The 17,710-nt window shown below is 42.7% G+C and overlaps 1 protein-coding gene across 1 annotated transcript in view; it reads right to left on the reverse strand.

Annotated features, from left to right (window-relative positions):
* Positions 1–17,710, reverse strand: part of LOC124795614 (cilia- and flagella-associated protein 36) — a 108,569-nt gene that overhangs the window by 63,759 nt on the left and 27,100 nt on the right. The gene's annotated exons all lie outside the window — the stretch shown is intronic.

Raw genomic sequence — 17,710 nt, forward strand, 5'->3', positions numbered from 1 at the left:
CGAAACCAAGAAGGTTAAAAAAGTAGCAATGTCACCTCCAAAGGCTAAAAAAAACACACGCATATGACTGAATCTCAAAACACTTACAGACTTTCAGGAAATACATAATGATTACCATTAGTTAAATTTTGTCGAAGTGGATCGTTCAAGGCACCTCACACGGCATCACTTACTATCGTCCAGTCTCCATGCACAGCACACAACTTTAAATTGTTAATATGACAAAATGGTGTGGATTGTTCGTACTTTCCAACGATAGCTGCAGAAATTTAATCAGTATTACCATACAACATTTCAAGATTAATACGAGGGTGAGTCAAATGAAAACCTTAAATATTTTTTTAAATATTGGTTCAAATGGCTCTGAGCACTATGGGACTTAACATCTATGGTCATCAGTCCCCTAGAACTTAGAACTACTTAAACCTATCTAACCTAAGGACAGCACACAACACCCAGCCATCACGAGGCAGAGAAAATCCCCGACCCCGCCGGGAATCGAACCCGGGAACCCGGGCGTGGGAAGCGAGAACGCTACCGCATGACCACGAGATGCGGGCATAAATGTTATTTATTGTGCAGAAGTGGTACAAAACTGTACCACTTTTCAACGTTATCTCCCCCACGCGCAATCCAAGTCCTCCAGCGCTTACAGAGTGCATAAACTCCTTTAGAAAAAAATTCTTTGGTAGTCCGCGCAACCATTCATGCACCTCGTGGCGTACCTCTTCATCACAACTGTACTTCTTTCCACCCATTGCGTCTTTGAGTGGTCCAAACATATGGAAATCACTTAGGGCAAGATCTGGTGAGTATGGTGGATGAGGAAGACACTCAAAATGCAGGTCTGTGATTGTTGCAACTGTTGTACTGGCAGTGTGGGACCTTGCATCGTCATGTTGCAAAAGGACAACTTCTGACAGCAATCCACGTCACTTTGATTTGATTGCAGGCCGCAGATGATTTTTTAGGAGATCTGTGTATGATTCACTGGTGACAGTGCACTGTGCCCCCACCTACAGGCCATTCTGCACGCTGTTTGTAGCACGCTTACCAGCTTACAGGATAACGGGGTGAAATTTCGATTTTTTATTACAAATTTAAGGTTTTCATTTGACTCACCCTCATAGTAGTCTATTACAAGAACATAGCGCAAGCCTCACTTTCTTTCACTGGGAGTAGTATTATGCAATGGGGAACTTTCGCCTCAACTTCAATGGGACCTGGAACCTGTGGCAGTAGCAGAAGGCACCATGGCAGCTGTATACTATGTGAACTTTACTGCGCGCCATCTGTACTACTCCATGCTTGATGTATTCCCTGCCAGCGATGAGATCCTCCTGCACAGTAACTGCTTGCATCACGAGACCAGCATCGTGCAACAGTAGTTTCAGAAGTACTCATGTTGATATGTTGACTACCAGATTAGCCTGATCTGAACCCGATGGAAGAGTTATGAGACGCTATAGAGCGCCAGCTCCGCACCCACAAACCAACAGTCCGTCATTTGTAGGAATTACGTGACCTCCGTTCTGGTGGGCACATACCACCGGAAACCTGCCAGTGCTTGTCGAATGGATATGGAGTCACTTTTGTATTTCGTTCCAAAGGTGGAATATCACGCTATTAAACAGGTAATGTTGAGGTTCGTCAGTGTATGGGCTTGTGCTGTGAGCCATTCGTGACATTTTGTCGGTGGGGGATTCTTATGAGACCGGAGGGAAATTGGTACTAAAATCGATATAGGATATTTACTGCAAAGGTCAAGAAACGGAATACAGGTCGTGGATGAGGTTGCAGTTACGAAGAGAAAGGCTATGTTGGTGCTTTCGTGTGGAACTTCAAAGGTAGGGTGGATTAAAACTACTCAGCAAACCACACATCCCAGATTATTTAAAGAATCGAACACCAATGTATAAAACAGCTTCATAACGCCTGATTAGTATACGAATGTTTTAATGGGAGTAAGTGAGACCAGGTTTAGAAAAGGTTTCTTATTATTTTTAAAGTTGTATGCGAATTCTCGGCGAATCTCGATGATGAAGTCTTTCCGGATTATCAGCGGAGCCAAGGCGTTGTTCTACAGCAACAAGTTTTCTGCTTGTCATCTTCAGGCGAAGTGTCACCTGAAGATAACAAGTAGGAAACTTGTTGAAACGTTGCTGCAGAACGACGCATTGACTCCGCTGTTTAAATTTTGTAGTAGGCCGCTGAGTCGTTTCATAATGATACATTGGATGAGTATAGTCGGGTAGTTTGCGTTCCCTTTTTAAGCAGGAGCTAGATTTTCACCAATCTTACATGTATATGACGTCATCTCTCCTGAGCTATGTGCCATACAACGATTTGATTTTGCAGGTCATATGTCGAAACTGTCTGCAAAATGTGTTACGAATAAAGTCAGTTCTAAAGAAATAAATTAAAACGGTATATCCGATGCTGCGTGGACAATAAAATGTAGTAAGCAATAAACTTTTCTCCTTTCATTATTTTGCCTGGAGTGTCAGCAAGGAAAAGTTTCGAAGAGGTTTGAAATCATGTGTATAGTTTGCTGGAAGTCGTAAGTGTTGACGTTTTCAAATACTGGACTATGTGGTCTGGATAATTTGCGCGCAGCTGTTTCAAAACATATGCACAGTTTTTAACTGTAATTCTTGTCTTACTTTGTTGTACCTCATATGAGTAGATTATGCCAGCATTTCAAATTTTAAATTGTGTCAATAGTTGTATGAAGCACTAGAAAACATTATTTGTTGCCCCTGAAAGCTGTTTGATAGGCAACCTGTAGCTGGAACCATGCACCATGTACTGAATCAGCCATTTAATAAAATGGACTGCTGTCTTAAGAGAGAAAGTAAATTTCGCATGGTGTGTCACTGCGAAGTAACGCAGCTCGATGGAACATGCACGATACTTACAAAGAACTGCTAGAGTACAGTACGGCACAGAATGTCACTGAAAGGAATACGCGATGAGACGAACGGAAACGCCACTTTTTGCTCAAAGACAATAGTTACACTACGATACTCCGATTTATGATAGACCCCTGGATAATACAAAAGGCGTGATATGGTTCTTAAAAACGTGTGTGATCCCCACTGATAGTATTCCATTCTCTGCAACGAGCTGGTCACAAGTTGTCAAGGAGTTCTTGAGGTAGAGCGTTCCGTTCCTCCGTCAGTGCGGGGGACAACTGGAGAGTAGTTGTTGGTGGATGCGGACGTGCTTCAATACGTCTCCCAAACGCATCCAACACGTGTTCGATGGCATTTAGTCACGGCAACAGGCAGGCCAATCCAATCGCTAGATCTCCTCCCTTCCAAGAACTCCTCCATCTATGCTCGTCGATGCGGTCGCGTATTGTCAGCCATGAAAATAAAGTCACGGGCGAATGCACCCTTGAAAACACGCACGGGAGAAGGAGTACATTCTCACAATAACGTTGACCAGTGAGTGTACCCTGTTCAAAGATGTGGAGGCCAGTACGCTCATGCAATATTATTCCGCTTGTGGGCGACCAAAGCGACCATGTTCGACAATGTTCCGGGGCGCATTACGTGTTCTTAATTCTCGCCATATGAGGATACTTCCCGAATCGCTACTTACACTACAGGCATTTAAAATTGCTGCGCCAAGAAGAATTGCAAAATGGCTCTGAGCACTACGGGACTTAACTGCTGAGGTCATCAGTCCCCTAGAACTTAGAACTACTTAAACCTAACTAACCTAAGGACATCACACGCATTCATGCCAGAGGCAGGATTCGAACCTGCGACCGTAGCGGTCGCGCGGTTCCAGACAGTAGCGCCTAGAATCGCTAGAAAACCACGGCCGGCGAAGAAATACGCATAATAAACGGGTATTCATTGGACAAATACACATTATACTAGAACTGACATGTGATTACATTTTCACCCAATTTGGGTGCATAGATCCTGAGAAATCAGTATCCAAAACAACCACATCTGGCCGTAATAGCGGCCTTGATACGCCTGAGTATTGAGTCAAACAGAGCTTGGATGCCGTGTACAGGTACAGCTGCCCATACAGCTTCAACACGATACCACAGTTCATCAAGAGTAGTGACTGGCGTATTGTGACGAGCCAGTTGCTCGGCCACCATTAACCAGACGTTTTCAATTGGTGAGAGATCTGGAGAATGCGCTGGACAGGGCAGCAGTCGAACATTTTCTGTATCCACAAAGTCCCTTACAGGCCCTGCAACATGCGGTCGTGCATTATCCTGCATAAATGTAGGGTTTCGCAGGGATCGAATGAAGGGTACAGCCACGGGTCGTAACACCTCTTAAATATAACATCCACTGTTCAACGTGGCGTCAATGCGAACAAGACGTGACCGAGACATGTAACCAATGGCACCCCATACCATCACACCGGGTGATACGCCAGTATGGCGATGACGAATGCACGCTTCCAATGTGCGTTCACCGCGATGTCGCCAAACACGGATGCGACCATCATGATGCTGTAAACAGAACCTGGATTCATCCGAAAAAATGACGTCAAGGGTAACCGCAGCCATGGTTCCGAGTTGATAGTCCATGCTGCTGCAAACGTCGTCGAACTGTTCGTGCAGATGGTTGTTGTCTTGCAAACGTCCCCGTCTGTTGACTCAGGGATCGAGACGTGGCTGCACGATCCGTTACAGCCATGCGGATAAGATGCCTGTCATCTCGACTGCTAGTGATACGAGGCCGTTGGGATCCAGCACGGCGTTCCGTATTACCCTCCTGAACCCACCGATTCCATAGTTTGCCAACAGTCATTGGATCTCGACCAACACGAGCAGCAATGTCGCGATACGATAAACCGCAATCGCGATAGGCTACAATCCGACCTTTATCAAAGTCGGAAACGTGATGGTATGCATTTCTCCTCCTCACACGAGGCATCACAACAACGTTTCACCAGGCAACGCCGGTCAACTGCTGTTTGTGTACGAGAAAACGGTTGGAAACTTTCCTCGTGTCAGCACGTTGTAGGTGTCGCCACCGGCGCCAACCTTATGTGAATGCTCTGAAAAGCTAAACATTTGCATATCACTGGATCTTCTTCCTGTCGGTTAAATTTAGCGTCTGTAGCACGTCATCTTCGTGGTGTTGCAATTTTAATGGCCAGTAGTGTGCTATCAGATGAACCTCTCCTCTTCCGAGAAGTGCACGTGATCCCAGTCCTCGTTGGTCCAGGCACCATGCTCTTCCAAACATTGCGAACGGTGCAACTGGTATGCGGATAACAATAGAACACAACTTATGGTCGTCGGGTAAAGAAATCAGTCTCATGTCACCGTGGAGTGTGAGATTGTGTGCCTTGCAGTCCTGTTAAATTTGGTTGCCATTGTACTTGCTGTCTGACTTGGGTCCCTTGTCGCTTGTGGCGCGATGTCGCCGTCGTCTGCTGCTACAGTTTGCCCTGTCCGACCATCTCCTCTCCTTCTGGCAGCAGTGCCTGTGGTTCGAAACGCTCCCCACGCATGTGAAACGATGATGTGAGCAATGCCAAACTCTTGGGCTACACTCGTCACACCTAGGCCTTCTTCCAGTTTCCCAATGATGCTTCCCCGTGTGAAATCATCCAAATGTTGCCTCTGCGCCATGTTCAATGAAGAGCATCACCACAGTGCACCGTAAGTGCTCGCCGGTTGACACACACTGACTTTTCCTGTTGCTTCAGCTGTCTCGAGTTGCAGGGCAACCCCCAATTTGGCGTTACAGTCACGCTGACCTCATGCCATGTGACGTCAAAATTTCTGTGCACGACTGGATGACCTCTGGCAACAGGCCCCCGGATTCATTTCCAGAAAATAGTTAATACTATCTAGCTCTTCCTTAAGTTTTGCAGAGTATTGCAGATGGGTTGGATAGGTGTAATGGACGATTTCATGCCCTGGGTTAAGAAGGTAACTGGAATAGTCCTGGGGAATGACATGAGAATGAGGAGATGTAAGGAAGTTGGGTGGCGCTAGAGGTGCGGCATAGTTCAGGCCTCCCAAGAACAGGCCGCAAAGCAGACTATTGGGGGTCCATTTTAGGGGAGGCACATGACTGGCGAAGTGGTTCCCGGTGTTTGAAGAGTTTAGGACACCTTATTGTCTGCTACGGGACAGAGGTTTATGAGAATAAAAGCTGCGGAAAGTGAAAGAAACTAAACTCCGCACGAACAGGCCATGAAGGCCCAACGGTACCGACCAACCGCAGTGTCATCCTCAGCCCACAGGTGTCACTAAATGCGAATATGGAGGGGCATGTGGTCAGCACATCGCTCTCCCGGCCGTATGTCAGTTTATGAGACGGGAGCCGCTACTTCTCAATCAAGTAGCTCCTCAGTTTGCTTCAAAAGGGCTAAGTAAAGCGAAAGAAAATAAAATAGTGTTCAAGTCTTATCAACAAGGTCAGTGGAGCACAAGCTGGGGGAAGGATACAGAAACACATCGGCTGTGGTTTTTCGAAAGAGCCCGAACGGAGAGATTTAGGTGTTCCTTTTTCCCACGCTCCATTTGAGAGTGGAATGGTAGAGAAGTAATATGAAAACGGTTCGATGAACCCTCTGCCAGGCACTTAAGTGTGAATTGCAGAGTAACCATGTAGATGTAGATGCCTGCGTTTACTTTAAACGATTCAGGGTAATCATAGAAAATCTAAATCTAGACGGTCGTACGACAATTTTAGCCAGCGCCCTTATGTCTTAGTACTGCACAATCTTTGCTCGGTACTGAAAACGAGACGGACTGTGCATGGCTTTCAAGGATTTGGAGGGAGTGGGAAAGCTTAGGACGCCAGACGGACAGTGCAGACGTGTTTACGTCAAAGAAATAGATAGGATGAGGTAGTAACAGTGTTCAATAACAGCAGTCTTACAAGTAGGTCGCCGTTACACGCTACACCTGTAGACACCCCACCGAACTGAATAACCATTTAGAATGAGAATAGAAACAGGGCCTTTATTTATCTTCGTAGGCCGTCTCCATCGATCTGCTGTCAGCCGTTTCAGTCGCGAACAATAGGGCTGACTCTTCACTCGAATCGATGTGGACTAAAGTTATCTTGCCAGTTTTGTTGTTCATCGACGCATCGCTCCTTCAATAGCCATCACTCACTCTTTTATCGTGGCGCGCCGCTTTTCTCCAATCTTCTGATATCTCAGCAGCAAAAGCATCAGCCCTTATTTTCTGAGCGCCGAGAGAAATATGCATGAGATATTATATTGTCGGTTATTTCCTGTAAGATTTCATATCACTTTTATGGGATGAGTTGGACAAAAGATATATCTTACAATATAGCTTTCACGGTCGGTAATAACTTCACTTAAAACTTCCAGGCTCACAGGGCTTAGTCGTCTCCCGGTGTGGGAGGCATCCTCGTAGCTGAAGCGGCGAACTACAATCAGAACTCGAGGGAGTGCCGATTATATAGGACGTATCTCTGGTAGTGCCAACATCTATTGATACCAAGAAAAGAAGTGTTAACACCGGTTTAGTTGAACATAAGAGAAATAGGCATGTGGGACATAGACACAGAATAAATCAACCGTGCGGAACATGTGTAGCAAGAGGGCAATCGTGAAATAAAAGTCATTGAGACGAGCGTCATATTGAAAGCACTGCACTATCATGCGTCCATATGTTGAGAGGCGATTGACACTTATGTACAGTGTAATAATGTTAACAGGAAAGAGAAAGGTGTCAAATTAGATAAACTGTGGAGTCGACTTTACAGCGACAGAATTACGATCAATTACTTTCTATAGAGAAGGTTGGCACTACCGGAGGTAGTCTCGTAGCTGACGTCACGTGATGGATTGTGGTCGCCTCTACACTGTCTACATCAGGGACGCAGATAATTTTTTTTCTTCTTGGGCAGTGTGTTCAGTCCTGTGCAAGTACAAGATGGTCATTCAGATCAGTATCCCAACATATTAGCAGCTCAACTGTTATAAACTGTTTCGATGTTTAGAACTGGAACACAAGTTCTATCTACCTACTGATAATTCTGAGACAATTTAATGGGAATGAAAGCACAGTAGTAGGAAAATTACGATACTTATTAGAGATGAGTCGTTTGCGAATGAACAAGTCCAATGAGACGGTTCATTGTAGTGAACATAAAGCCGAGGAATAACTTCTAAGTAACGATTGCTCACCATACACTTTGGTCGCGGCCAGCCCTTATTCCAGAAAGTCGTCCTCGTTCCGGCAACGGTCGCGGCCGGCGTCGTTGCCGCTTCTGTCTCGTTCTTTTTTCGGTTGGTCTCTCGTTCCACTTTGTTTCAGCTTTTTTGTAACTGTATAATCTACGTAAAAATTAATTTGCATGTAATATACACATTTTCAGGCAGCAAACAAAGAAATCTACTTCTGCCTTCGTCATTTTGATCAACTGTAGAACACACAATTATCACAAGGCAAGTTTTGTTTTTTATTCGTACATTTTCTCATTTAATTGATTTAACGATTAGCTTTTAAAATTGCTTTTAATCGTTTTCTTTATTTTAGTGTAAGAAACTTCTAATACAACTTGCTGTTTTCGCGCTTATTCGAAAAATTAAATATAACACTTAGGAAGGCTATATTTTTCATGTTTGGTTGTTTCCTTGTGCTGCACCCTAGTTTTGTTTCTTTGCACAAAAGAATGAGTTGTGCTTGATTTTAGATCCGTAGGAAAAGGCGAAAGTATGTCTCTTCAGCTGAAAAATTGTACGATGGCAAAGAATCGTACTTACTTTTTATCTCGAAATATATTTCATTATTAGTACTGTATTGATCCATTAACTTCAATGAAACAATCTACAAACACCTTATAAACCTACTGTTTACTAAGTGTGTCACTCAAACATGACGAGAAAATAACAATTTCTTTTAAACATACACATTTTTCGATTAAGGGTTCTTTTCTCTGCCCGCTAAAGTTATGAGGATATTCAGGCACAATCTGATATATATAGCTTTTGTTCTTCGTCTTTTTTTTTTTTTAAATTACTTCATACAGTATTACATGAATTTTCCACCTGTCTTAGTCGGATAATTTACGACGTTTAGTTTAGTATCTAGGTGTAGAACGTTGACATTTTCATTTACTTGCCACTATCTAAGGTCTGTTTTAAGAATTTGTCACTGAGATGCTATTGTTTAAATACACTCTTGTTTTATTAGAAATGAGCAGTTCAACACCATTAGTCATAATTTTTGCAATTTAATCAATTCCTACTTGAATCCCTATGTATCTCCTTGAATCCGTATGTATCTTTGTCTGTTGGTACTGCTTCCCGATCAATATAGTGACTTTTAATTTTTTATTCAGAAGATTAGGGCGACAGAACAAGGGGCAAGAACTGTAGATGACAATTCAGTTTTTATTAAACCACTCACAGGATATCACTGGTGACAAGCTGATATACATATGAAGTTCTCAACAATTTCTCAAATCCAAATGTGGAGCTTTGGCTTACTGGCTGGACAGGGTTGTGCTTGGACATACACAGCGTTAACGAAAATACAAACAGAACAACTTGCAGACTGTTGTTGTGGTCACAGTTCAACGTCATCAAGGAACTTAATTTTTTCAATACATAATTGGTTTTCACCATCCACCTTGCACGATGGATTCCTTTCGATCACAGAAAAAATAATTCACAGTTACTTTGAAAACTATCAATATAATCATTTCATGTATCTTGTGTCTGTAATGTAAATACAAGAGACCTTTTCCCAAAATGTTTTCAATTAAAACACACACACACACACACACACCTTATAGAGGCCGCATGCTACACCATTGTTACAGAAACTAATGACTTAACAGAAAAGTCAATTGGTGCGAGTTTCAAGGACAACTTTTTCCTGCCGTTTTCCGTAGTAAGTTAAAAGATCAAAACACGCATAAAATTGTCAGCATTGAACTAATAGTGGATTATTGTTGTATTTTATTCTCAAGTACATTTGTGTGTAAAATTTATCTTTTAACTACATTAATAAGTAATTTATGATGTGTTGATTTTTATATTCATTTCATTCCGTCTTTTAGATGTTGCCTGTGATCACTCAGTTCTCTTTCTCAAGTAACTAATGAATGATTCCATGCATGTACCTTGGGGGCTTTTCAAACAACTTATTAATCAAAAACTTGTTATCTTTTTCGATTACAAAGATCTTCAAAGCAATGACGTGTGGCATGTTATCAAGATTTGAAAAAATAGTCTTGTTCCTTTTCGCTCGTTAAGTTTCGATGATCTCCCAGAATATTTATGCAGTCTCTCAGCTCCTGTGTTGGAAGCCGTAAATTTTCCAAAGAAAGCCTTCACTTTCCATACAGTATGACACTTTGCGGCGTACTTAATTTGCATACCCTCAAACCGCAAAAGGAAACTGTTAATGTTGGTCTGACAAATTATAGTTCACTTTCAGTTATTTCATGCTAGTAATGGGCACATAAATATATACGATTTTCTGTAAACTAACTGGAAACTAAGACATGTTCTTATACGACTACGAGTTTCTCGAAAGCGAATGGCGCTTGAGTTTGTCTATACTTGGTCGTAAACAGATTCCGCAATTCTTACTTCTGTTCAGTTTGTCCTGGGTTGGGTCACTGGCTTGTCACATCACCAGATTAAAGTGAAGCGTTCTGAGACCACATCCAGCTGAAGAAATCGAACCAAACAACCTATCTACAAAAGGTAGTAGCCCTATATAAATTTATCATACAGAAGTAATACTTGGGCGTAATTGATAGTTTTTCTTGAAATTTACCTGAAATCAGTATAGCACACAATTAAATTAAAAAGGAATGGAAAACGAGTAAATGCAAACGGTTCCCGAAAAGGAAAGATCATCAGTGCAATATTTCCCAAAGATGAACAAGTCTTCCCTTCAATAATGCTTGTTGAAGTTGATGCAAATCGCTCCGTATTTAGCGCCTGTAAACTGCAGTATATTACGCAACAATGCACTTCAAATGTTTTCTTTCTCTGCATAGTTACTCATAAACTACTTAATATTTCAAATGGGTCAACATTGGTTAAGCTACTTTTGTCGACCGATGACCTCGCTGTTTGGTCTCTTCCCCCAAAGAACCCAAGTTAGTTTTGTCAGTAAACGAAGAAATGTCACTTTATTACAAATGGGGGTGGAAATATAGAAAGGTTAACACAATCGTACCTATCTTCTGAACTGACTACATCAGACTGAGAACAAGAAGTGAAACTAGAGCTAGTTTCCCGAATTTCTAACGTATCTTCACCATTTCTTTAAGGTCGCCATTGAATGATTCCAGTTTTGGTGCTTCACTTTGAAAAAACGATTTAATTGCTGTTTGTGAAGGTCTTTTATGAGCTGTTGAGTCCATAATAGTCCCTAAAAAGAGGCAATAAACACGTGAATTGCTCGGTGTTGAAATGTTGTGCCATTACAGACTATCAACTTTAAAGGTAATTAGTATGGCAGTCAGTAGATTATTTTTTCATTGATTGATTAGCTCTATCTGGTAAACTGAAGAATGTGATTGGGGTGTGTCTAGTTATGTTTCTATGACTCACACTTCTAGTTTGATGTTTTTTTGGTTTACATGAAAAAGTGTGATTGGTAGGCCACTGTTTACAAGTAACTCGCAGTTTCTTTTTATTTAAATTCAAAAAGCTTCCCTCATTAAGTGAAAGTAGTGGACATGTAACATACCAATCCCTTTTCTTTCACATTCATGTAGCGGCGATCCAAGTAATTGACTAGCACCATACGTAAATGTTGGCGTCAAGTAATCTTGCTGTTTCTTCTTTTGTACGATGAGGGCCACTGCATTCGCGTAACGTAACCATACCATACAGTTTATCCAACTTTTTTTGGGGCGCTCCCCCTAGTACTGTTCAGAATTCGTCGACAGAATACGAAAGTTTTCGTGACGCTTGACAGCATTCTTGCCAATTGGACGAGCTGACACTAAATGGGACTGGGCTAACCTTTTCGCAGTGAAGTGTGTCTAGTTAAGCTGTGGCATTAATTTAATTTCATTTCATATTTTTAGCTACAAATAAGTACCAGATATGAACATGAACATAGTTGTAAGGCGCCTTCATGAAACCTTTTTACTTCCCTGCGTCATTTCCATCACTGGCCAGATCGTAATGTGAGCTGCGAATGTCGTCAGCGCAGCAAGAGATTTCCCCTCATAACATTCCGTTGAACAAGCTATACAGCTACTGGCTTACGGCAGATAAACAGGTTCGCCATACTGGATTTATGTGATTTCACCATGGGGGTGTGAAAGGGGAGTTGTCATGATGTCACAAACTTGAAGCTGACGTTCATCGTGTTAGTACGGCCAAACATTAGCGTCTGTGGAAGTATTTTGATAAAACATGCGAGCTTGCAAAACCAGGCGTACTAGTCGTTCTGATTATATAGTCTAAAGTGTAAAGGAATCACATTTCATTCTTTAAAGTGGACTCGTTCAAGCGATATTTCTTTCATATGCGGAACATTAATTTCAATTGTGCAGGTTACTTTTACTGTATTGGTTTTATTTCTGCCGGCCGAAGTGGCCGTGCGGTTAAAGGCGCTGCAGTCTGGAACCGCAAGACCGCTACGGTCGCAGGTTCGAATCCTGCCTCGGTCATGGATGTTTGTGATGTCCTTAGGTTAGGTAGGTTTAACTAGTTCTAACTTCTAGGGGACTACTGACCTCAGCAGTTGAGTCCCATAGTGCTCAGAGCCGGTTTTATTTCTGTCACTTAACTTTAGAGGTCCTAGAATCCAACTTGAAAATCTCCCTTGCGAACGCTGTGGGAAGGAAAAACTGGAAGCATAATAAACTGAAAAATTCTTACCGCATGATGGTGTCGCCGTATAACGCTGTCTATACATCTGCTTGTAAATGGCACAGCTCAGTGCAATGCTGGCCTATCTATTAATACTGGATAACATTTGTCTGAGATCTGAATTACGAGAAAAACTGACTTTACTTAGTGACACAGCTGCACAGCTGCTCGTCTGGATACTAAAGAACACATGTGTATGAACTGACAAAATTTCTGGAATATTTTAATTTACACTACTGGCCATTGAAATTGCTACACCAAGAAGAAATGCAGATGATGAACGGGTATTCATTGGACAAATACATATTATACTAGAACTGACATGTGATTACACATTCACGCAATTTGGGTGCATAGATCCTGAGAAATCAGTACGCGGAACAATCACCACTGGCCGTAATAACGGCCTTGAGACGCCTGGGCATTGAGTCAAACAGAGCTTGGATGCCGTGTACAGGTACAGCTGCCCATGCAGCTTCAACACGATACCACAGTTCATTAAGAGTAGTGACTGGCGTATTGTGACGAGCCAGTTGCTCGGCGACCATTGACCAGACGTTCTCAATTGGTGAGAGATCTGGAGAATGTGCTGGCCATGGCAGCAGTCGAACATTCTTCGTATCCAGAAAGGCCCGTACAGGACCTGCAACATAAGGTCGTGCATTCTCGTGCTGAAATGTAGGGTTTCGCAGGGATCGAATTAAGGGTAGAGCCACGGGTCGTAACACATCTGAAATCTAAGGTCCACTGTTCAAAGTGCCGTCAATGCGAACAAGAGGTGACCGAGACGTGTAACCAATGGCAACCCTTACCATCACGCTGGGTGATACGTCAGTATGGCGATGACGAATACACGCTTCCAATGTGCGTTCAACACGATGTCGTCAAACACGGATGCGACCATCATGATGCTGTAAACAGAACCTGGATTCATCCGAAAGAATGACGTTTTGCCATTCGTGCACCCAGGTTCGTCATTGAGTACACCATCGCAGGCGCTCCTGTCTGTGATGCAGCGTCAAGGGTAACCGCAGCCATGGTCTCCGAGCTGATAGTCGATGCTGTTGGGAACGTCGCCGAACTGTTCGTGCAGATGGTTGTTTTCTTGCAAACGTCCCCATCTGTTGACTCAGGGATCGAGACGCGGCTCCACGATCCATCACAGCCATGCGGATAAGATGCCTGTCATCTCGACTGCTAGTGATACGAGGCCTTTGGGATCCAGCACGGCGTCCCGTATTACCCTCCTGAACCCACCGATTCCATATTCTGCTAATAGTCATTGGATCTCAAACAACGCGAGAAGCAATGTCGCGATACGATAAACCGCAAGCGTGATAGGCTACAATCCGACCTTTATCAAAGTCGGAAACGTGATGGTACGCATTTCTCCTTCTTACACGAGGCATCACAACAACGTTTCACCAGGCAACGCCGTTCAACTGCTGTTTGTGTATGAGAAATCTGTTGGAAACTTTCCTCATGTCAGCACGTTGAAGTGTCGCCACCGGCGCCAACCTTGTGTGAATGCTCTGAAAAGCTAACCATTTGCATATCACAGCATCTTCTTCCTGTCGATTAAATTTCGCATGTGTAGCATGTCGTCTTCGTGGTGTAGCAATGTTAATGGCCAGTAGTGTAGATAAATGACTGGATCGGGGCTGGTAATGACTGAAGGGGAAATTATAGTTAATTACACTGTTGATTTTTCATTTGTTCATCATCGTCTCATTCCATAGTATCATTTAGTTCTGCGGCTGATCACAATTATTATTCAGTTCCATATAATAAAATTTTACAATCTGTCCTGCACTGTGATTTTAAAAACTACCAACTACTAACTGCGCTGTACCAGCGACAGACTACATCTACACTGTAGCAGCGAGCGACTGCAACTGCGGCAGAGATTTCTCTAACCTGCGACTCTATCGCAGCTCTCTTTTAACAGGGGCAAAGATATTTCATGTCTCAGGCAGCGCCTGTGAATTGTCGTTCTAGCAAGTGAGCAATACATCGAGATTACATTTGCTCCAGCAGGGTGATGAACCCCTTACAACATGAAAATAATTATACAGCTAACTATAGCGGCAGTAGTGGAGTAATGGAAGCGGCTGGTGTTACTAGTAATTTGCAACGTTCTGTTGCGTGTGATTCTAAAAGTTCAAGAACTGAAGCCCTATGGTGATGATGCAGTAGTGCAGCAATTTGAGTGTACTGGACACGTACAGAAACGAATGCGATCAAGACTTCGGATACTGAAAGCTTCGCACAAAAAACAAAAACTCAGTGATGGTAAAGTTTTGGATGGGAAGGGACGGTTAATGATAGCGCAATTGACAAAACACAGAAATGTTATGGAATGGCTATTAGGGAAAACACGCAAAGTGTCAATGAAATGAAGAAGACTGTTTGGACTCTTTTTTTTTCATACTTTTTCAACCGATGAAAGCCTCCATCATTACTTGTGTCCCAAAAGAGAACAAGCTGGTGTAATTGCAACAAAGTATTGCTAACTGGTGAAGTGTACATTCAAAATAGTATGACTGATGCAGTAGTGGGGGTGAAAATACTTATTTTCAGAGACGTAGCATCTGAACAGTTGAAAAAGTGTGTTCATGGAAAAACTCAATACCCCAATGAAAGTGTAAACAGTTATATGGTCAAGAATCCCCAAGAGTGTGTTTATTGGAATAGAAACACTTCATCTTGGTGTGTGTGATGCTGTTGCTACTTTCAATTATGGCAACGTAGCAAGGTGCAAAGTATTTCAAAATATGGGAATGAAAATAGATTTCAACATGGTACGAAAGATGCTTGCTTTAGACAAGGAACGTCTTCGGGCTGCTGACGGTGCTGTAAATAGCCTAGAAATACAAGCCAGAATAAACAGGTGGAGGACAAAACGGAAGCTGGAGGAGGAGTTTGCAGAAGAAGAAGATAATCCATCCTATGGACCCGGAATGCACTAAAAAGATAATCGAAACTTTGTCTCCCGATTCCCAAAAGTTTTATTTTTTCATACAACTTTTCTGAGGATGTACCAAACCCATTTGCTTCACATTTTCAGGAAATGTTATAGTCTCTTCTTCGTAACTTAACACAGCCTTTTTTCCAAAAACCTGTATATTGTTGAATTTATAAAGTAAAAATTGCACAAAAAGGTAGTGAATTTTCATTACTCTCCATCAACTGAATTCAAATTTTTAAAAATCCGTATGTTAAGTTGTAGCCAATACTCCAATAAATAACCTGTAAAAATTTCAGCTTCGTAACTCAAATACTTTCTGAGTAAACATATACGAGGGTAATCCCAAAAGTAAGGTCTCCTATTTTTTTATAAGTACATAGACGTGTTTATTTCTACAATGGTTTACATCAGTTTACAGCTTGAACAGTTAGCTATTTTTCGACATACTCACCATTTCTGTCGATGCATTTTTGTAGATACTGTGGCAGTTTTTGTACGTCCGTGTCATACCAGCTCGCCGCCATGCTGTTCAGAAAGTTATGAACCTCTTCTTTCACTTCGTCGTCGGAGCTGAATCGCTTTCCGGCCAGATGTTCTTTCAACCTAGGGAACAGGTGATAGTCACTGGGAGCCAAGTCAGGACTATAGGGCGTATGGGTGATTATGTTCCACTGAAACTGTTGCAGGAGAGCAGCGGTTTGCCAAGCGATGTGTGGGCGAGCGTTATCATGGAGAATGTGTACGCCCTTGCTCGACATTCCTCTTCTTCGGTTCTGAATTGCCTGTTTGAGTTTTTTCAGAGTCTCACAGTACCTGTCAGCGTGAATTGTGGTCCCTGCGATTCAGCTCCGACGAAGAGGTGAAAGAAGAGGTTCATAACTTTCTGAACAGCATGGCGGCGAGCTGGTATGCCATGGCCATACAAAAACTGCCACAGCGTCTACAAAAATGCATCTACAGAAATGGTGATTATGTCGAAAAATAGCTAAATGTTCAAGCTGTAAACTGATGTAAACCATTGTAGAAAGATGCAGGTTCATGAACTTATAAAAAATAGGAGACCTTACTTTTGGGATTACCCTCGTATTTAATGGGTGTTATTTTAACATTGGAAAGATAGGACTTTGCGGGGTCCCTTAACAGACGCATGGCAAATAGGGCGCCCGATATCTCGAACCATTTCCAAGAGTACGTCGTAAGTCTGTAACTGCTCGGACTCCAGCTGTGAGGAAGCACAATGCTGCATAGTTGTAAGTGACCTCCAAATTTTTTATCACGACACACGCACCGGTCAACACTATTGTTACACTGTACTCCGTCCATATGTGCGTCTTTTCGGCCCACGTCTCATTTTTATGGACGGCAGTGCTGACCTATCGATCTCCGCAGGTGGAAGATCTCTTTGCAGTGAACGATATTCGGCGAATGGACTGATCTGCCAGTACCCCGGCATGAATTCCATCGAATACATGTGGGATGTTTTGCAGCACGGCCACATCCACCAACGATCAATCCATCAGCTGTCAACCGGTACTGTTGGAGGGATGCAACACCCTACCACAAGAACTCCTTACCAAACTTTTGTCCTTCATGGGAGTACGCTGCAGATCATGCAATGACATCCGTGGTGCTTACACATCCTCTTAAGAACCATGTTCCACCTTTTGTAATGTCCCGGACATCATGGATCGCGATGGCTTCACTAACACCAGGGACTGCGGCGACTTCCCTATAATTATTCTCTTTGAATAAAAGTGTTATTTCTGTTCGTCTCACTGCGTATTTTTTTCACTTACTTTCTGTACAATTCCCTAGCAATTCTCCCTACATTGGCGTGCTGAAGAGTAATGCCACCATTTTTTTTTTTTTTTTTTGTGAGGACTCTTAAAGACTGTCAAATAAAACAAACTGTGTCAA

Source organism: Schistocerca piceifrons, chromosome 4, assembly GCF_021461385.2.
Source record: "Schistocerca piceifrons isolate TAMUIC-IGC-003096 chromosome 4, iqSchPice1.1, whole genome shotgun sequence".
In the NCBI taxonomy this organism is placed as follows: domain Eukaryota; kingdom Metazoa; phylum Arthropoda; class Insecta; order Orthoptera; family Acrididae; genus Schistocerca; species Schistocerca piceifrons.